Raw genomic sequence first — 20,047 nt, forward strand, 5'->3', positions numbered from 1 at the left:
TATACCTGTGCACAGCAGCAGCCACCTTCAGTCTGCTGCTGGACAGCCAGCAGCAGCAGCAGCAGGAGAGGTATGTAATCAGGAGCCCTCCTGCTAAGGGTAGACAGCTGCTCGTTCCACCCCACCCCCCGCCTTAATTGGTTCTCCTCCCTTCCAACGGTGTTGAGGCGGGTGGGAACAGCAGGGGGTGAAGGTGCTGTGTTTAAAGAGGTGGAGTTATGCAGATCTAAAACGCGTGGATTGCAGCAGCAGCAAGCCGAAAAGTGCAGGCATGTAAGGGATCTAGAGGTTGACAACATGTCTTCTTAACGGGAGTCCAGGAGCTCATCTCCACAAATGGACTTTTCAGGATCCTTGGGTGGCTCCGTAGTTTGAAACCAATTCTGGTTATCGCTTCTCGGCCTTTTGGCTAAGATCAAGTGTAGTATCTGTTCTTATCAGTTTAATATCTGATACGTCCCCTATCTGGGGACCATATATTAAATGGATTTTTAGAACAGGGAGATGGAAAAAGAGCTTGCTCTGTCCACTCCACGCATTGACCTGGTATTGCAGTATCTCCAGGACCGGTGCACCCCTTCTTTAATGCAGTTTCTAAAATCAGAAAGAATTGAATTCAATGTTTTTTGTTCATTTTGCTTGTTTGTCGGATTTTGGGATGGACTCTTTGGCTTTGCTTTTCTTCTCCTCATTGGATTTTTCATGTTCAAAGTTGCAGAAGCCAGATTACAAGCTCATTTTGGTTCAACTTCAGCAACTGTGCATTGCATTGCCATGTAATGTGATGCAATGCTATCTTTCTAGCTCTCCCTTTTTACTTCCTTTTGGATAAACAGACATATTAGGCAAGCATTTTGGAGCTTTCACCTAAATAACTACAGGTGGTGAGATAAGCTGCACAATATAATTGACCTTTCAGTATATTGTTGCACACACACCATCTATTTAGCAAATGCCCTTGTTATCAACAGCAGCCTTTTAAACTCACCTGAGCTAACAGGTATGTGCGCTGGTTACTCTGCTGCGCTTAAAATTTCTTTTTTGGTTTGCTACAATGCCTTTTCTGAAACGTTGTCTCCTTCTGCTGGAACACTGACTTCTTTCATTTAATGCCTGCAGACTATAAAAGAGAACCCAACCCAAAAAGTTTGGTTGATTAGTCTGTGGCATTCTGTTAAACTGTTGCTTATGGCGGTCTCTGTGAGCTTCTCAGCGACATTCAGCCAGCCAGGTATCCTGCCTGCAGTAGATGGAATGTGGCAATGGAACGCTGGCTGCGCGTGTCATAATAGGCTCTGAGCCTTTATATACCTGTGCACAGCAGCAGCCACCTTCAGTCTGCTGCTGGACAGCCAGCAGCAGCAGCAGCAGGAGAGGTATGTAATCAGGAGCCCTCCTGCTAAGGGTAGACAGCTGCTCGTTCCACCCCACCCCCCGCCTTAATTGGTTCTCCTCCCTTCCAACGGTGTTGAGGCGGGTGGGAACAGCAGGGGGTGAAGGTGCTGTGTTTAAAGAGGTGGAGTTATGCAGATCTAAAACGCGTGGATTGCAGCAGCAGCAGCAAGCCGAAAAGTGCAGGCATGTAAGGGATCTAGAGGTTGACAACATGTCTTCTTAACGGGAGTCCAGGAGCTCATCTCCACAAATGGACTTTTCAGGATCCTTGGGTGGCTCCGTAGTTTGAAACCAATTCTGGTTATCGCTTCTCGGCCTTTTGGCTAAGATCAAGTGTAGTATCTGTTCTTATCAGTTTAATATCTGATACGTCCCCTATCTGGGGACCATATATTAAATGGATTTTTAGAACAGGGAGATGGAAAAAGAGCTTGCTCTGTCCACTCCACGCATTGACCTGGTATTGCAGTATCTCCAGGACCGGTGCACCCCTTCTTTAATGCAGTTTCTAAAATCAGAAAGAATTGAATTCAATGTTTTTTGTTCATTTTGCTTGTTTGTCGGATTTTGGGATGGACTCTTTGGCTTTGCTTTTCTTCTCCTCATTGGATTTTTCATGTTCAAAGTTGCAGAAGCCAGATTACAAGCTCATTTTGGTTCAACTTCAGCAACTGTGCATTGCATTGCCATGTAATGTGATGCAATGCTATCTTTCTAGCTCTCCCTTTTTACTTCCTTTTGGATAAACAGACATATTAGGCAAGCATTTTGGAGCTTTCACCTAAATAACTACAGGTGGTGAGATAAGCTGCACAATATAATTGACCTTTCAGTATATTGTTGCACACACACCATCTATTTAGCAAATGCCCTTGTTATCAACAGCAGCCTTTTAAACTCACCTGAGCTAACAGGTATGTGCGCTGGTTACTCTGCTGCGCTTAAAATTTCTTTTTTGGTTTGCTACAATGCCTTTTCTGAAACGTTGTCTCCTTCTGCTGGAACACTGACTTCTTTCATTTAATGCCTGCAGACTATAAAAGAGAACCCAACCCAAAAAGTTTGGTTGATTAGTCTGTGGCATTCTGTTAAACTGTTGCTTATGGCGGTCTCTGTGAGCTTCTCAGCGACATTCAGCCAGCCAGGTATCCTGCCTGCAGTAGATGGAATGTGGCAATGGAACGCTGGCTGCGCGTGTCATAATAGGCTCTGAGCCTTTATATACCTGTGCACAGCAGCAGCCACCTTCAGTCTGCTGCTGGACAGCCAGCAGCAGCAGCAGCAGGAGAGGTATGTAATCAGGAGCCCTCCTGCTAAGGGTAGACAGCTGCTCGTTCCACCCCACCCCCCGCCTTAATTGGTTCTCCTCCCTTCCAACGGTGTTGAGGCGGGTGGGAACAGCAGGGGGTGAAGGTGCTGTGTTTAAAGAGGTGGAGTTATGCAGATCTAAAACGCGTGGATTGCAGCAGCAGCAAGCCGAAAAGTGCAGGCATGTAAGGGATCTAGAGGTTGACAACATGTCTTCTTAACGGGAGTCCAGGAGCTCATCTCCACAAATGGACTTTTCAGGATCCTTGGGTGGCTCCGTAGTTTGAAACCAATTCTGGTTATCGCTTCTCGGCCTTTTGGCTAAGATCAAGTGTAGTATCTGTTCTTATCAGTTTAATATCTGATACGTCCCCTATCTGGGGACCATATATTAAATGGATTTTTAGAACAGGGAGATGGAAAAAGAGCTTGCTCTGTCCACTCCACGCATTGACCTGGTATTGCAGTATCTCCAGGACCGGTGCACCCCTTCTTTAATGCAGTTTCTAAAATCAGAAAGAATTGAATTCAATGTTTTTTGTTCATTTTGCTTGTTTGTCGGATTTTGGGATGGACTCTTTGGCTTTGCTTTTCTTCTCCTCATTGGATTTTTCATGTTCAAAGTTGCAGAAGCCAGATTACAAGCTCATTTTGGTTCAACTTCAGCAACTGTGCATTGCATTGCCATGTAATGTGATGCAATGCTATCTTTCTAGCTCTCCCTTTTTACTTCCTTTTGGATAAACAGACATATTAGGCAAGCATTTTGGAGCTTTCACCTAAATAACTACAGGTGGTGAGATAAGCTGCACAATATAATTGACCTTTCAGTATATTGTTGCACACACACCATCTATTTAGCAAATGCCCTTGTTATCAACAGCAGCCTTTTAAACTCACCTGAGCTAACAGGTATGTGCGCTGGTTACTCTGCTGCGCTTAAAATTTCTTTTTTGGTTTGCTACAATGCCTTTTCTGAAACGTTGTCTCCTTCTGCTGGAACACTAACTTCTTTCATTTAATGCCTGCAGACTATAAAAGAGAACCCAACCCAAAAAGTTTGGTTGATTAGTCTGTGGCATTCTGTTAAACTGTTGCTTATGGCGGTCTCTGTGAGCTTCTCAGCGACATTCAGCCAGCCAGGTATCCTGCCTGCAGTAGATGGAATGTGGCAATGGAACGCTGGCTGCGCGTGTCATAATAGGCTCTGAGCCTTTATATACCTGTGCACAGCAGCAGCCACCTTCAGTCTGCTGCTGGACAGCCAGCAGCAGCAGCAGCAGGAGAGGTATGTAATCAGGAGCCCTCCTGCTAAGGGTAGACAGCTGCTCGTTCCACCCCACCCCCCGCCTTAATTGGTTCTCCTCCCTTCCAACGGTGTTGAGGCGGGTGGGAACAGCAGGGGGTGAAGGTGCTGTGTTTAAAGAGGTGGAGTTATGCAGATCTAAAACGCGTGGATTGCAGCAGCAGCAAGCCGAAAAGTGCAGGCATGTAAGGGATCTAGAGGTTGACAACATGTCTTCTTAACGGGAGTCCAGGAGCTCATCTCCACAAATGGACTTTTCAGGATCCTTGGGTGGCTCCGTAGTTTGAAACCAATTCTGGTTATCGCTTCTCGGCCTTTTGGCTAAGATCAAGTGTAGTATCTGTTCTTATCAGTTTAATATCTGATACGTCCCCTATCTGGGGACCATATATTAAATGGATTTTTAGAACAGGGAGATGGAAAAAGAGCTTGCTCTGTCCACTCCACGCATTGACCTGGTATTGCAGTATCTCCAGGACCGGTGCACCCCTTCTTTAATGCAGTTTCTAAAATCAGAAAGAATTGAATTCAATGTTTTTTGTTCATTTTGCTTGTTTGTCGGATTTTGGGATGGACTCTTTGGCTTTGCTTTTCTTCTCCTCATTGGATTTTTCATGTTCAAAGTTGCAGAAGCCAGATTACAAGCTCATTTTGGTTCAACTTCAGCAACTGTGCATTGCATTGCCATGTAATGTGATGCAATGCTATCTTTCTAGCTCTCCCTTTTTACTTCCTTTTGGATAAACAGACATATTAGGCAAGCATTTTGGAGCTTTCACCTAAATAACTACAGGTGGTGAGATAAGCTGCACAATATAATTGACCTTTCAGTATATTGTTGCACACACACCATCTATTTAGCAAATGCCCTTGTTATCAACAGCAGCCTTTTAAACTCACCTGAGCTAACAGGTATGTGCGCTGGTTACTCTGCTGCGCTTAAAATTTCTTTTTTGGTTTGCTACAATGCCTTTTCTGAAACGTTGTCTCCTTCTGCTGGAACACTGACTTCTTTCATTTAATGCCTGCAGACTATAAAAGAGAACCCAACCCAAAAAGTTTGGTTGATTAGTCTGTGGCATTCTGTTAAACTGTTGCTTATGGCGGTCTCTGTGAGCTTCTCAGCGACATTCAGCCAGCCAGGTATCCTGCCTGCAGTAGATGGAATGTGGCAATGGAACGCTGGCTGCGCGTGTCATAATAGGCTCTGAGCCTTTATATACCTGTGCACAGCAGCAGCCACCTTCAGTCTGCTGCTGGACAGCCAGCAGCAGCAGCAGCAGGAGAGGTATGTAATCAGGAGCCCTCCTGCTAAGGGTAGACAGCTGCTCGTTCCACCCCACCCCCCGCCTTAATTGGTTCTCCTCCCTTCCAACGGTGTTGAGGCGGGTGGGAACAGCAGGGGGTGAAGGTGCTGTGTTTAAAGAGGTGGAGTTATGCAGATCTAAAACGCGTGGATTGCAGCAGCAGCAAGCCGAAAAGTGCAGGCATGTAAGGGATCTAGAGGTTGACAACATGTCTTCTTAACGGGAGTCCAGGAGCTCATCTCCACAAATGGACTTTTCAGGATCCTTGGGTGGCTCCGTAGTTTGAAACCAATTCTGGTTATCGCTTCTCGGCCTTTTGGCTAAGATCAAGTGTAGTATCTGTTCTTATCAGTTTAATATCTGATACGTCCCCTATCTGGGGACCATATATTAAATGGATTTTTAGAACAGGGAGATGGAAAAAGAGCTTGCTCTGTCCACTCCACGCATTGACCTGGTATTGCAGTATCTCCAGGACCGGTGCACCCCTTCTTTAATGCAGTTTCTAAAATCAGAAAGAATTGAATTCAATGTTTTTTGTTCATTTTGCTTGTTTGTCGGATTTTGGGATGGACTCTTTGGCTTTGCTTTTCTTCTCCTCATTGGATTTTTCATGTTCAAAGTTGCAGAAGCCAGATTACAAGCTCATTTTGGTTCAACTTCAGCAACTGTGCATTGCATTGCCATGTAATGTGATGCAATGCTATCTTTCTAGCTCTCCCTTTTTACTTCCTTTTGGATAAACAGACATATTAGGCAAGCATTTTGGAGCTTTCACCTAAATAACTACAGGTGGTGAGATAAGCTGCACAATATAATTGACCTTTCAGTATATTGTTGCACACACACCATCTATTTAGCAAATGCCCTTGTTATCAACAGCAGCCTTTTAAACTCACCTGAGCTAACAGGTATGTGCGCTGGTTACTCTGCTGCGCTTAAAATTTCTTTTTTGGTTTGCTACAATGCCTTTTCTGAAACGTTGTCTCCTTCTGCTGGAACACTGACTTCTTTCATTTAATGCCTGCAGACTATAAAAGAGAACCCAACCCAAAAAGTTTGGTTGATTAGTCTGTGGCATTCTGTTAAACTGTTGCTTATGGCGGTCTCTGTGAGCTTCTCAGCGACATTCAGCCAGCCAGGTATCCTGCCTGCAGTAGATGGAATGTGGCAATGGAACGCTGGCTGCGCGTGTCATAATAGGCTCTGAGCCTTTATATACCTGTGCACAGCAGCAGCCACCTTCAGTCTGCTGCTGGACAGCCAGCAGCAGCAGCAGGAGAGGTATGTAATCAGGAGCCCTCCTGCTAAGGGTAGACAGCTGCTCGTTCCACCCCACCCCCCGCCTTAATTGGTTCTCCTCCCTTCCAACGGTGTTGAGGCGGGTGGGAACAGCAGGGGGTGAAGGTGCTGTGTTTAAAGAGGTGGAGTTATGCAGATCTAAAACGCGTGGATTGCAGCAGCAGCAAGCCGAAAAGTGCAGGCATGTAAGGGATCTAGAGGTTGACAACATGTCTTCTTAACGGGAGTCCAGGAGCTCATCTCCACAAATGGACTTTTCAGGATCCTTGGGTGGCTCCGTAGTTTGAAACCAATTCTGGTTATCGCTTCTCGGCCTTTTGGCTAAGATCAAGTGTAGTATCTGTTCTTATCAGTTTAATATCTGATACGTCCCCTATCTGGGGACCATATATTAAATGGATTTTTAGAACAGGGAGATGGAAAAAGAGCTTGCTCTGTCCACTCCACGCATTGACCTGGTATTGCAGTATCTCCAGGACCGGTGCACCCCTTCTTTAATGCAGTTTCTAAAATCAGAAAGAATTGAATTCAATGTTTTTTGTTCATTTTGCTTGTTTGTCGGATTTTGGGATGGACTCTTTGGCTTTGCTTTTCTTCTCCTCATTGGATTTTTCATGTTCAAAGTTGCAGAAGCCAGATTACAAGCTCATTTTGGTTCAACTTCAGCAACTGTGCATTGCATTGCCATGTAATGTGATGCAATGCTATCTTTCTAGCTCTCCCTTTTTACTTCCTTTTGGATAAACAGACATATTAGGCAAGCATTTTGGAGCTTTCACCTAAATAACTACAGGTGGTGAGATAAGCTGCACAATATAATTGACCTTTCAGTATATTGTTGCACACACACCATCTATTTAGCAAATGCCCTTGTTATCAACAGCAGCCTTTTAAACTCACCTGAGCTAACAGGTATGTGCGCTGGTTACTCTGCTGCGCTTAAAATTTCTTTTTTGGTTTGCTACAATGCCTTTTCTGAAACGTTGTCTCCTTCTGCTGGAACACTGACTTCTTTCATTTAATGCCTGCAGACTATAAAAGAGAACCCAACCCAAAAAGTTTGGTTGATTAGTCTGTGGCATTCTGTTAAACTGTTGCTTATGGCGGTCTCTGTGAGCTTCTCAGCGACATTCAGCCAGCCAGGTATCCTGCCTGCAGTAGATGGAATGTGGCAATGGAACGCTGGCTGCGCGTGTCATAATAGGCTCTGAGCCTTTATATACCTGTGCACAGCAGCAGCCACCTTCAGTCTGCTGCTGGACAGCCAGCAGCAGCAGCAGCAGGAGAGGTATGTAATCAGGAGCCCTCCTGCTAAGGGTAGACAGCTGCTCGTTCCACCCCACCCCCCGCCTTAATTGGTTCTCCTCCCTTCCAACGGTGTTGAGGCGGGTGGGAACAGCAGGGGGTGAAGGTGCTGTGTTTAAAGAGGTGGAGTTATGCAGATCTAAAACGCGTGGATTGCAGCAGCAGCAAGCCGAAAAGTGCAGGCATGTAAGGGATCTAGAGGTTGACAACATGTCTTCTTAACGGGAGTCCAGGAGCTCATCTCCACAAATGGACTTTTCAGGATCCTTGGGTGGCTCCGTAGTTTGAAACCAATTCTGGTTATCGCTTCTCGGCCTTTTGGCTAAGATCAAGTGTAGTATCTGTTCTTATCAGTTTAATATCTGATACGTCCCCTATCTGGGGACCATATATTAAATGGATTTTTAGAACAGGGAGATGGAAAAAGAGCTTGCTCTGTCCACTCCACGCATTGACCTGGTATTGCAGTATCTCCAGGACCGGTGCACCCCTTCTTTAATGCAGTTTCTAAAATCAGAAAGAATTGAATTCAATGTTTTTTGTTCATTTTGCTTGTTTGTCGGATTTTGGGATGGACTCTTTGGCTTTGCTTTTCTTCTCCTCATTGGATTTTTCATGTTCAAAGTTGCAGAAGCCAGATTACAAGCTCATTTTGGTTCAACTTCAGCAACTGTGCATTGCATTGCCATGTAATGTGATGCAATGCTATCTTTCTAGCTCTCCCTTTTTACTTCCTTTTGGATAAACAGACATATTAGGCAAGCATTTTGGAGCTTTCACCTAAATAACTACAGGTGGTGAGATAAGCTGCACAATATAATTGACCTTTCAGTATATTGTTGCACACACACCATCTATTTAGCAAATGCCCTTGTTATCAACAGCAGCCTTTTAAACTCACCTGAGCTAACAGGTATGTGCGCTGGTTACTCTGCTGCGCTTAAAATTTCTTTTTTGGTTTGCTACAATGCCTTTTCTGAAACGTTGTCTCCTTCTGCTGGAACACTGACTTCTTTCATTTAATGCCTGCAGACTATAAAAGAGAACCCAACCCAAAAAGTTTGGTTGATTAGTCTGTGGCATTCTGTTAAACTGTTGCTTATGGCGGTCTCTGTGAGCTTCTCAGCGACATTCAGCCAGCCAGGTATCCTACCTGCAGTAGATGGAATGTGGCAATGGAACGCTGGCTGCGCGTGTCATAATAGGCTCTGAGCCTTTATATACCTGTGCACAGCAGCAGCCACCTTCAGTCTGCTGCTGGACAGCCAGCAGCAGCAGCAGCAGGAGAGGTATGTAATCAGGAGCCCTCCTGCTAAGGGTAGACAGCTGCTCGTTCCACCCCACCCCCCGCCTTAATTGGTTCTCCTCCCTTCCAACGGTGTTGAGGCGGGTGGGAACAGCAGGGGGTGAAGGTGCTGTGTTTAAAGAGGTGGAGTTATGCAGATCTAAAACGCGTGGATTGCAGCAGCAGCAAGCCGAAAAGTGCAGGCATGTAAGGGATCTAGAGGTTGACAACATGTCTTCTTAACGGGAGTCCAGGAGCTCATCTCCACAAATGGACTTTTCAGGATCCTTGGGTGGCTCCGTAGTTTGAAACCAATTCTGGTTATCGCTTCTCGGCCTTTTGGCTAAGATCAAGTGTAGTATCTGTTCTTATCAGTTTAATATCTGATACGTCCCCTATCTGGGGACCATATATTAAATGGATTTTTAGAACAGGGAGATGGAAAAAGAGCTTGCTCTGTCCACTCCACGCATTGACCTGGTATTGCAGTATCTCCAGGACCGGTGCACCCCTTCTTTAATGCAGTTTCTAAAATCAGAAAGAATTGAATTCAATGTTTTTTGTTCATTTTGCTTGTTTGTCGGATTTTGGGATGGACTCTTTGGCTTTGCTTTTCTTCTCCTCATTGGATTTTTCATGTTCAAAGTTGCAGAAGCCAGATTACAAGCTCATTTTGGTTCAACTTCAGCAACTGTGCATTGCATTGCCATGTAATGTGATGCAATGCTATCTTTCTAGCTCTCCCTTTTTACTTCCTTTTGGATAAACAGACATATTAGGCAAGCATTTTGGAGCTTTCACCTAAATAACTACAGGTGGTGAGATAAGCTGCACAATATAATTGACCTTTCAGTATATTGTTGCACACACACCATCTATTTAGCAAATGCCCTTGTTATCAACAGCAGCCTTTTAAACTCACCTGAGCTAACAGGTATGTGCGCTGGTTACTCTGCTGCGCTTAAAATTTCTTTTTTGGTTTGCTACAATGCCTTTTCTGAAACGTTGTCTCCTTCTGCTGGAACACTGACTTCTTTCATTTAATGCCTGCAGACTATAAAAGAGAACCCAACCCAAAAAGTTTGGTTGATTAGTCTGTGGCATTCTGTTAAACTGTTGCTTATGGCGGTCTCTGTGAGCTTCTCAGCGACATTCAGCCAGCCAGGTATCCTGCCTGCAGTAGATGGAATGTGGCAATGGAACGCTGGCTGCGCGTGTCATAATAGGCTCTGAGCCTTTATATACCTGTGCACAGCAGCAGCCACCTTCAGTCTGCTGCTGGACAGCCAGCAGCAGCAGCAGCAGGAGAGGTATGTAATCAGGAGCCCTCCTGCTAAGGGTAGACAGCTGCTCGTTCCACCCCACCCCCCGCCTTAATTGGTTCTCCTCCCTTCCAACGGTGTTGAGGCGGGTGGGAACAGCAGGGGGTGAAGGTGCTGTGTTTAAAGAGGTGGAGTTATGCAGATCTAAAACGCGTGGATTGCAGCAGCAGCAAGCCGAAAAGTGCAGGCATGTAAGGGATCTAGAGGTTGACAACATGTCTTCTTAACAGGAGTCCAGGAGCTCATCTCCACAAATGGACTTTTCAGGATCCTTGGGTGGCTCCGTAGTTTGAAACCAATTCTGGTTATCGCTTCTCGGCCTTTTGGCTAAGATCAGGTGCAGTGATCTAAAGGTTGCTGCCTTGGTCTCGGCTAGGAGGTGCCTGGGGTACCCGACTTGTTGGCCTTGGGGGATCGCTCTCTCTTAACGGAGGGAGATTCACCTCCTTGCAGCTATTGGCAGGTCGGCTTAGTCCCCGGACAACGGGGAGCGATCGCGTCTTGTCTTCGGGGCGACCCGAGGAAATAAGGGCGTTTTCCTTTGCTGAGCTTTATCGCTTAGTGGGCTGTGTAAGTTCTTGGGGTACCCCTCCCTCGGTCTTGGGTTTGTTCCTGCTTTTGTGGGATTCATTCCCTTGTTACTATTGGGGGAGGGCTTAGTCCCTGAGGGCCGAAAATGCCTTTTTCTTTTGGAATTGCGGTGGGGGAGACTCCACTGCGACAGTCCATTAGAATCATGGTGGATGAATGCCAGCGCCATGAGAAGAATCTGCAGTACATCGTGCATGAGATTCTTTTTGGGTTCTTCCACCTGGAGCGAGATAAGATCCTGTGTCTTTACGATCAGGAATTCCGTGGGCGATATACCATTTCCTTTATGGCTAAATCATGCTGTGATACTATCCATGCAGCACTGATGGTTGCGGACAAGGACGATGAGAGACTGAACGGGCTGAGCTTTGACTTCCTGTACGGTGAAGAGGAAGTACCCTTGGTGATCTTCATGTACAGCCCATTCGTCTCTGAGGGCGATATCGAAACCTTTTTGAAGCGTTACTGCAAGTCAGTGCGCTTCTCACATGATATCCTCAACTCCCAGCGCTTCTGGAATGGGAAGAGGAAATACCTGGTGAAGTTCCATCCAGATCAGAGCGGCATTGGTGGTCTTCACCACCCGCCTGCTAATTTTGCCATTGGTAATGTCAGGGGATTCCTACGCTACCCAGGAATGCCCCTTCAATGCCGGAATTGTCATGAATATGGGCATACACGAGAAAATTGTACAAGGGCTCATGTAGTCTTTTGCAACAAGTGCGGTAAGAGTGGGCACACCTCCGCTACGTGTGACTCTGAGATCGTATGTAACCTATGTGGGAAGGCAGGTCACGCCTTCAGGAATTGTCCGAGCAAAAAGTCAAAAACATATGACATGTTTAAGTCAGGTCAACTGACTATCCAAGAATACTTCGGAGGGAGTATTACTACACCTGCCCCTGGACCTGGGTTGGCGCACGCTGACGGGTCCGGAACAAATCCTTCAACGGCTCCGCCAGAGGGCCCGCTGGTAGTTCCACAGAAGGACGGTCGTAGGGGTTCCATAAGATTAACCGAGGGTTCGCTCTCTGTGGAATTGATCGATGTTCTGGCTCTAGATGTTGCCGTATCTCAGAGTCAAGAGGAAGGGTCCTCATCCAGCATGAATGCACCACCGGCATTATGTGGAACTGAGGAGACCTCTAGTACCCCGATTAAGCAAGCACCCAGATTCGCCACACCATCATCGGTGATCTTGGGTAAGGGCAAAAAGGGTACGCTCCTTAATCGATCAACCAGTGTGTCGGATAGAGAGACCTCTAGGGCGCGAAGTAAAAAGGACCCGGCTAAGACCCAGTCGAGCCCTGGTCCTCGAACCAGAAGTCGCAGTAGTTCCGTGACCAGACCAGAGGACAAGACGACCCAGAGGGATGACACCCGTTCCATAGACCAGACCGCCATGAGGACTGCAGATGCACAGGACTTGGAAAAGATGGACAGCTCCCAGCCTCTGAAAAGGCAACGGGAGGACGTAAAGCAACCTGATATCCAAAGAAAACACGGATGTCGAGGTCCAGATGAGGAGTCAAAAGTGGATGATGCCTTTTTGCCTGCTTCAGATCCCGGTAATATTAAACAAATCCTGACCCCTGGAGATGCGGAGGAGGAGGTGCCGTGTATTGACTTCTTCCCATCTTCAGATCCTGATTCTTCTTAATGTCTGTTCCTTTTAAAATCTCCTCACTAAATGTGAGGTCCCTAAAGAGCCCTACACGTAGGGCTGCTTTATTTTCTTATTTAGAGACATTGGACTTTGATTTCTGGTTTCTACAAGAATGTGGTATACAGAGTAATTTAAATTATAAGGACTTAAAAGAAGACTGGAAACTGGGCGCTTCTGTGTGGTCCGGTGCTAATGACTGTCGTGCTGCCGGAGTTGGACTACTTTGCCGTGGACATTCTACCATCATTCAATCTGTGACTGAAATTATACCTGGCAGAGCTATTTTAATACATCTTGTTTTTAATGGACTTTCTTTACGTTTATTAAATGTGTACGCTCCTCCTGGGAAGCAGGAAAGGGCGGATTTACTTGAAATATTGCCATTATTTTGTGTTGGGTCAACCCCCCTGCTAGTGGGAGGAGATTTTAATTGTTTACGTGATGGGGAATCCCGGCAGGGTGGGGATGTGAATCGTAAAGACCGTACCTCCTATTTGTTGAAAAGTTTAATTGATGATTTTAGATTACAGGACTGCTGGAAGGAACTCTTGCCGGCGGATCCAGGTGTTACATGGTCCAATGGAAGAGTTTCTTCTAGAATTGATTTCATATTTGCTTCTACTGCCTTTAAACCTTGTAAATGTTTTCTTTTATCTAATTTATTCTCTGATCATAAAGTTTTATCTGTGTTTTTAGAGTTAGCAGGGGAACAAAATACCTTAAGAGGCCCATGGAGATTAAATACAACTCTCCTAGAGGATATTGATATTCAAAAGAGGTTTGTGCAGGCCTACCAGTGCTGGCAATCAAAGAGAGACCCCCGCGCCTCGATGCTGGATTGGTGGGAGAGCATTAAACCTAAGATTAAATTATTTTTTATTAAGGCAGGGAAAATGAAAGCAAAAAAGAAAAAGCAGTGGTTTTATGTTTTTAATATGAGATTACAAGTACTCTTTAAACTAAAAGAAGTTGGTATTGATGTGGATGATGATATTGCAAATCTTAAGTCTGAAATAAAAAATGCTCTTAATGAAAAAGGAAAACAAATAATTTTTAACTCCCATGTACAGCACCTGGAGGAAGGAGAGAAATGCTCCCGATTCTTCTTCAAAAAGGTAATGGGGAGGAGGGACGCAATCCTAAATCTTGAAGGTGAAAATGATATTAAGGGTATGTTAGGAAAAGCTTTTAATTTTTATCAACTTCTTTTTAACACTAAAGTTATAGATCCATCCTTTTTAGAGTATGCTATTAATTCCCTTGATTTTAAGTTAGATATTTTAGACCAGGGTATTTTATCTAGGGATCTCACCAGTGAGGAACTTTTACAGATTTTTAAAAGTTTCTCCAGTGGGAAAGCCCCTGGGGAAGACGGTCTACCGATTGAGTTTTATCTGACTTTTTGGGGAATTTTAAAGAACGATATGTTTTTATTGTTTAAAGAAGCTTTTAATACTAATAAATTACCCCCATCTTGGAGGAGAGGTCTGGTATCTTTAATATATAAAAAAGGGGATAGGAGCCAACTTAAAAACTGGCGGCCTATTACGCTTTTAAACCTTGATTATAAAATTTTAGCTAAACTTATTGCAGTCCGTTTAAAACCCTTTATAGCCAAATTAATTCACCCTAACCAGGTATGTGGTGTTCCCGGAAGAACCATAGCTGAGTCCCTCAACATAATTAGGGATACCATATGGTATTCAAAAGAGAGAAGTCAAAACCTTGCTATTTTATCCTTAGACTTTGAAAAAGCTTTTGACAGGGTATCGCATGAATTTCTTTTTATGGTTCTTAAAAAAATGGCGTTTCCAGAGAAAATTTTAACCCGCATTATGCTTTTATATCATTCTTGTTTTAGTCAAATTTCTGTAAATGGGTTTTTAACGAAGGGGGTTCCTCTATTATCAGGGGTGAAACAAGGGTGCCCTCTCTCACCACTGCTCTTTATCTGTGTTATGGAACCACTATTAACCATACTGAGAAAAGATAAAGTAATTAAAGGGGTACCTATTCCCGGGAGTAGGGGTATGCAACTTAAAGCCCTAAGTTACATGGATGATGTTACCATACTATGTCCAGATTCCACATCTCTGAGGAGGGTATTGAGAAACACACAATTTTTCTGTGAAGCCTCAGGTTTTAAATTAAATATAGATAAATGTGACTGTTTTAATGTGGGGGGATGGGACTCCTCTTTGACCCCTGGGATAGTGATACAGAAAAATCACATAAAAATTTTAGGAATTATTTTTAACCAAGCCAATGAGGGGGACCCTAACTGGGACTCTGCAATGGATAAAATAGAAAAAAAGATCTCATTGTGGAATTTAAGGAACCTTAGTATGGAAGGTAAAATTTTAATTATTAAAGCTGTTTTAATTCCCATTATGTTGTATGTTGCAATGGTGTTTCCCCCTTCCAATTTACAAATCAAGAAAGTAACAAGAATTGTTTTTATGTTTTTATGGGGTTCAAAAATGGAAAAGTTAAAAAGAGATCTGATGTACAAATGTAAATCTAATGGAGGTAAAGATGTACCCAATTTTTTTACCTTTTTCCATATAAAGTATTTCTGCTTCTGTTTTAAGGTTTTTAAATCTGATGGCATTTTTAGTTATTTTTTAAAATATGCAGCAGGAATGATTTTTAAAAGGTGGTTTAGCCTACCTTTAAGTTCTCCTGTGCTCCTGTGCCCACCTAAACAGTATGTGATACTTGAGAAAACGGTCAGACTTTTAGGTCTCCAGGAATTGGAGCCTGATATATTGGGGGACCAAAGGAAGGTATCTATTGCTTGCAGACACTCTGAGGACACAATTCCTGTCTCCAATTTTTCACAGGCAAGGTCCAAAACGGTGTGGCGAAATGTGTACGGGAAATATCTTGCAAATGTACACAAGGACCTTGCCTGGGCTATCGTCCACCAGTGCCTCCCTACCCGTGAGTTTCAACATAGGCGGGGGCTGGTGGCGAGAGCCAAATGTCCAAGAGATATATGCGGGGAAAGTGAGTCTGTATTGCATCTCTTTTGGAATTGTCATTTTGCACAGGAGGTTTGGAGAAAGGTAGGCCCACTTTTAAAATGGGCATGTGGCCTGAAAGATTTTAATCACTTTTATGTCTTTTATGGTCTTTTTAAGTGTCCAAATTTTAAACAATTCCGAGTTGCCTGGATTATTATTAATTGTTTTAAAAATGCCATGTGGAAAGTTAGAAATATTTTACTCTTCAAACATGATCATATTGATTCAACAGACTGTATAAAAATTGCTTTAAGTGAAATGTATATTTACTATCTCAGAGATAAAAAACTGTATGGAGCAAAAGAAGCGGCTTCTATGTGGTGTGTACAATTATGGAACACAATTAGTGGTAATTAAATAAACCCAAGTACATCTGTAATTATGATTTTCTTAATTGTTACAATGGTTTTATGATGGTAAATTGTGTTTTTACAAAAAACTTGAATTGATTATTATCATGTTTTATCATTTTATTGTAATGTTATAAATGTTCTTTTTTAAAACCTTTGTAAATATACTTTTGAATCAATAAAATTGCGTTGAAACCTTATCTGTTCTTATCAGTTTAATATCTGATACGTCCCCTATCTGGGGACCATATATTAAATGGATTTTTAGAACAGGGAGATGGAAAAAGAGCTTGCTCTGTCCACTCCACGCATTGACCTGGTATTGCAGTATCTCCAGGACCGGTGCACCCCTTCTTTAATGCAGTTTCTAAAATCAGAAAGAATTGAATTCAATGTTTTTGTTCATTTTGCTTGTTTGTCGGATTTTGGGATGGACTCTTTGGCTTTGCTTTTCTTCTCCTCATTGGATTTTTCATGTTCAAAGTTGCAGAAGCCAGATTACAAGCTCATTTTGGTTCAACTTCAGCAACTGTGCATTGCATTGCCATGTAATGTGATGCAATGCTATCTTTCTAGCTCTCCCTTTTTACTTCCTTTTGGATAAACAGTCATATTAGGCAAGCATTTTGGAGCTTTCACCTAAATAACTACAGGTGGTGAGATAAGCTGCACAATATAATTGACCTTTCAGTATATTGTTGCACACACACCATCTATTTAGCAAATGCCCTTGTTATCAACAGCAGCCTTTTAAACTCACCTGAGCTAACAGGTTTGTGCGCTGGTTACACTGCTGCGCTTAAAATTTCTTTTTTGGTTTGCTACAATGCCTTTTCTGAAACGTTGTCTCCTTCTGCTGGAACACTGACTTCTTTCATTTAATGCCTGCAGACTATAAAAGAGAACCCAACCCAAAAAGTTTGGTTGATTAGTCTGTGGCATTCTGTTAAACTATTGCTTATGGCGGTCTCTGTGAGCTTCTCAGCGACATTCAGCCAGCCAGGTATCCTGCCTGCAGTAGATGGAATGTGGCAATGGAACGCTGGCTGCGCGTGTCATAATAGGCTCTGAGCCTTTATATACCTGTGCACAGCAGCAGCCACCTTCAGTCTGCTGCTGGACAGCCAGCAGCAGCAGCAGCAGGAGAGGTATGTAATCAGGAGCCCTCCTGCTAAGGGTAGACAGCTGCTCGTTCCACCCCACCCCCCGCCTTAATTGGTTCTCCTCCCTTCCAACGGTGTTGAGGCGGGTGGGAACAGCAGGGGGTGAAGGTGCTGTGTTTAAAGAGGTGGAGTTATGCAGATCTAAAATGCGTGGATTGCAGCAGCAGCAAGCCGAAAAGTGCAGGCATGTAAGGGATCTAGAGGTTGACAACATGTCTTCTTAACGGGAGTCCAGGAGCTCATCTCCACAAATGGACTTTTCAGGATCCTTGGGTGGCTCCGTAGTTTGAAACCAATTCTGGTTATCGCTTCTCGGCCTTTTGGCTAAGATCAAGTGTAGTATCTGTTCTTATCAGTTTAATATCTGATACGTCCCCTATCTGGGGACCATATATTAAATGGATTTTTAGAACAGGGAGATGGAAAAAGAGCTTGCTCTGTCCACTCCACGCATTGACCTGGTATTGCAGTATCTCCAGGACCGGTGCACCCCTTCTTTAATGCAGTTTCTAAAATCAGAAAGAATTGAATTCAATGTTTTTTGTTCATTTTGCTTGTTTGTCGGATTTTGGGATGGACTCTTTGGCTTTGCTTTTCTTCTCCTCATTGGATTTTTCATGTTCAAAGTTGCAGAAGCCAGATTACAAGCTCATTTTGGTTCAACTTCAGCAACTGTGCATTGCATTGCCATGTAATGTGATGCAATGCTATCTTTCTAGCTCTCCCTTTTTACTTCCTTTTGGATAAACAGACATATTAGGCAAGCATTTTGGAGCTTTCACCTAAATAACTACAGGTGGTGAGATAAGCTGCACAATATAATTGACCTTTCAGTATATTGTTGCACACACACCATCTATTTAGCAAATGCCCTTGTTATCAACAGCAGCCTTTTAAACTCACCTGAGCTAACAGGTATGTGCGCTGGTTACTCTGCTGCGCTTAAAATTTCTTTTTTGGTTTGCTACAATGCCTTTTCTGAAACGTTGTCTCCTTCTGCTGGAACACTGACTTCTTTCATTTAATGCCTGCAGACTATAAAAGAGAACCCAACCCAAAAAGTTTGGTTGATTAGTCTGTGGCATTCTGTTAAACTGTTGCTTATGGCGGTCTCTGTGAGCTTCTCAGCGACATTCAGCCAGCCAGGTATCCTGCCTGCAGTAGATGGAATGTGGCAATGGAACGCTGGCTGCGCGTGTCATAATAGGCTCTCAGCCTTTATATACCTGTGCACAGCAGCAGCCACCTTCAGTCTGCTGCTGGACAGCCAGCAGCAGCAGCAGCAGGAGAGGTATGTAATCAGGAGCCCTCCTGCTAAGGGTAGACAGCTGCTCGTTCCACCCCACCCCCCGCCTTAATTGGTTCTCCTCCCTTCCAACGGTGTTGAGGCGGGTGGGAACAGCAGGGGGTGAAGGTGCTGTGTTTAAAGAGGTGGAGTTATGCAGATCTAAAACGCGTGGATTGCAGCAGCAGCAAGCCGAAAAGTGCAGGCATGTAAGGGATCTAGAGGTTGACAACATGTCTTCTTAACGGGAGTCCAGGAGCTCATCTCCACAAATGGACTTTTCAGGATCCTTGGGTGGCTCCGTAGTTTGAAACCAATTCTGGTTATCGCTTCTCGGCCTTTTGGCTAAGATCAAGTGTAGTATCTGTTCTTATCAGTTTAATATCTGATACGTCCCCTATCTGGGGACCATATATTAAATGGATTTTTAGAACAGGGAGATGGAAAAAGAGCTTGCTCTGTCCACTCCTCGCATTGACCTGGTATTGCAGTATCTCCAGGACCGGTGCACCCCTTCTTTAATGCAGTTTCTAAAATCAGAAAGAATTGAATTCAATGTTTTTTGTTCATTTTGCTTGTTTGTCGGATTTTGGGATGGACTCTTTGGCTTTGCTTTTCTTCTCCTCATTGGATTTTTCATGTTCAAAGTTGCAGAAGCCAGATTACAAGCTCATTTTGGTTCAACTTCAGCAACTGTGCATTGCATTGCCATGTAATGTGATGCAATGCTATCTTTCTAGCTCTCCCTTTTTACTTCCTTTTGGATAAACAGACATATTAGGCAAGCATTTTGGAGCTTTCACCTAAATAACTACAGGTGGTGAGATAAGCTGCACAATATAATTGACCTTTCAGTATATTGTTGCACACACACCATCTATTTAGCAAATGCCCTTGTTATCAACAGCAGCCTTTTAAACTCACCTGAGCTAACAGGTATGTGCGCTGGTTACTCTGCTGCGCTTAAAATTTCTTTTTTGGTTTGCTACAATGCCTTTTCTGAAACGTTGTCTCCTTCTGCTGGAACACTGACTTCTTTCATTTAATGCCTGCAGACTATAAAAGAGAACCCAACCCAAAAAGTTTGGTTGATTAGTCTGTGGCATTCTGTTAAACTGTTGCTTATGGCGGTCTCTGTGAGCTTCTCAGCGACATTCAGCCAGCCAAGTATCCTGCCTGCAGTAGATGGAATGTGGCAATGGAACGCTGGCTGCGCGTGTCATAATAGGCTCTGAGCCTTTATATACCTGTGCACAGCAGCAGCCACCTTCAGTCTGCTGCTGGACAGCCAGCAGCAGCAGCAGCAGGAGAGGTATGTAATCAGGAGCCCTCCTGCTAAGGGTAGACAGCTGCTCGTTCCACCCCACCCCCCGCCTTAATTGGTTCTCCTCCCTTCCAACGGTGTTGAGGCGGGTGGGAACAGCAGGGGGTGAAGG

General features: G+C 44.1%; 11 non-coding genes across 11 annotated transcripts; all 11 read left to right on the forward strand.

Moving 5' to 3' along the window:
• Window positions 1-389: 389 nt before the first annotated feature.
• LOC141225436 (U2 spliceosomal RNA) lies at window positions 390-580 on the forward strand. Its single transcript, XR_012292709.1, has one exon. It is a non-coding gene; the product is annotated as a U2 spliceosomal RNA (small nuclear RNA).
• Window positions 581-1,698: 1,118 nt separating this feature from the next.
• LOC141225438 (U2 spliceosomal RNA) lies at window positions 1,699-1,889 on the forward strand. Its single transcript, XR_012292711.1, has one exon. It is a non-coding gene; the product is annotated as a U2 spliceosomal RNA (small nuclear RNA).
• Window positions 1,890-3,004: 1,115 nt separating this feature from the next.
• LOC141225439 (U2 spliceosomal RNA) lies at window positions 3,005-3,195 on the forward strand. Its single transcript, XR_012292712.1, has one exon. It is a non-coding gene; the product is annotated as a U2 spliceosomal RNA (small nuclear RNA).
• Window positions 3,196-4,310: 1,115 nt separating this feature from the next.
• LOC141225440 (U2 spliceosomal RNA) lies at window positions 4,311-4,501 on the forward strand. The gene has a single exon (XR_012292713.1). It is a non-coding gene; the product is annotated as a U2 spliceosomal RNA (small nuclear RNA).
• A 1,115-nt stretch (window positions 4,502-5,616) lies between these two features.
• Window positions 5,617-5,807, forward strand: LOC141225441 (U2 spliceosomal RNA). The gene has a single exon (XR_012292714.1). It is a non-coding gene; the product is annotated as a U2 spliceosomal RNA (small nuclear RNA).
• A 1,112-nt stretch (window positions 5,808-6,919) lies between these two features.
• On the forward strand, window positions 6,920-7,110 carry LOC141225442 (U2 spliceosomal RNA). The gene has a single exon (XR_012292715.1). It is a non-coding gene; the product is annotated as a U2 spliceosomal RNA (small nuclear RNA).
• Window positions 7,111-8,225: 1,115 nt separating this feature from the next.
• Window positions 8,226-8,416, forward strand: LOC141225443 (U2 spliceosomal RNA). Its single transcript, XR_012292716.1, has one exon. It is a non-coding gene; the product is annotated as a U2 spliceosomal RNA (small nuclear RNA).
• A 1,115-nt stretch (window positions 8,417-9,531) lies between these two features.
• Window positions 9,532-9,722, forward strand: LOC141225444 (U2 spliceosomal RNA). The gene has a single exon (XR_012292717.1). It is a non-coding gene; the product is annotated as a U2 spliceosomal RNA (small nuclear RNA).
• Window positions 9,723-16,327: 6,605 nt separating this feature from the next.
• LOC141225654 (U2 spliceosomal RNA) lies at window positions 16,328-16,516 on the forward strand. Its single transcript, XR_012292920.1, has one exon. It is a non-coding gene; the product is annotated as a U2 spliceosomal RNA (small nuclear RNA).
• A 1,114-nt stretch (window positions 16,517-17,630) lies between these two features.
• Window positions 17,631-17,821, forward strand: LOC141225445 (U2 spliceosomal RNA). The gene has a single exon (XR_012292718.1). It is a non-coding gene; the product is annotated as a U2 spliceosomal RNA (small nuclear RNA).
• A 1,115-nt stretch (window positions 17,822-18,936) lies between these two features.
• On the forward strand, window positions 18,937-19,127 carry LOC141225532 (U2 spliceosomal RNA). The gene has a single exon (XR_012292804.1). It is a non-coding gene; the product is annotated as a U2 spliceosomal RNA (small nuclear RNA).
• Window positions 19,128-20,047: the final 920 nt, after the last annotated feature.

This window comes from Phyllobates terribilis, unplaced genomic scaffold (assembly GCF_046119375.1).
Source record: "Phyllobates terribilis strain yellow unplaced genomic scaffold, ASM4611937v1 Scaffold_404__1_contigs__length_1715579, whole genome shotgun sequence".
Classification (NCBI taxonomy): domain Eukaryota; kingdom Metazoa; phylum Chordata; class Amphibia; order Anura; family Dendrobatidae; genus Phyllobates; species Phyllobates terribilis.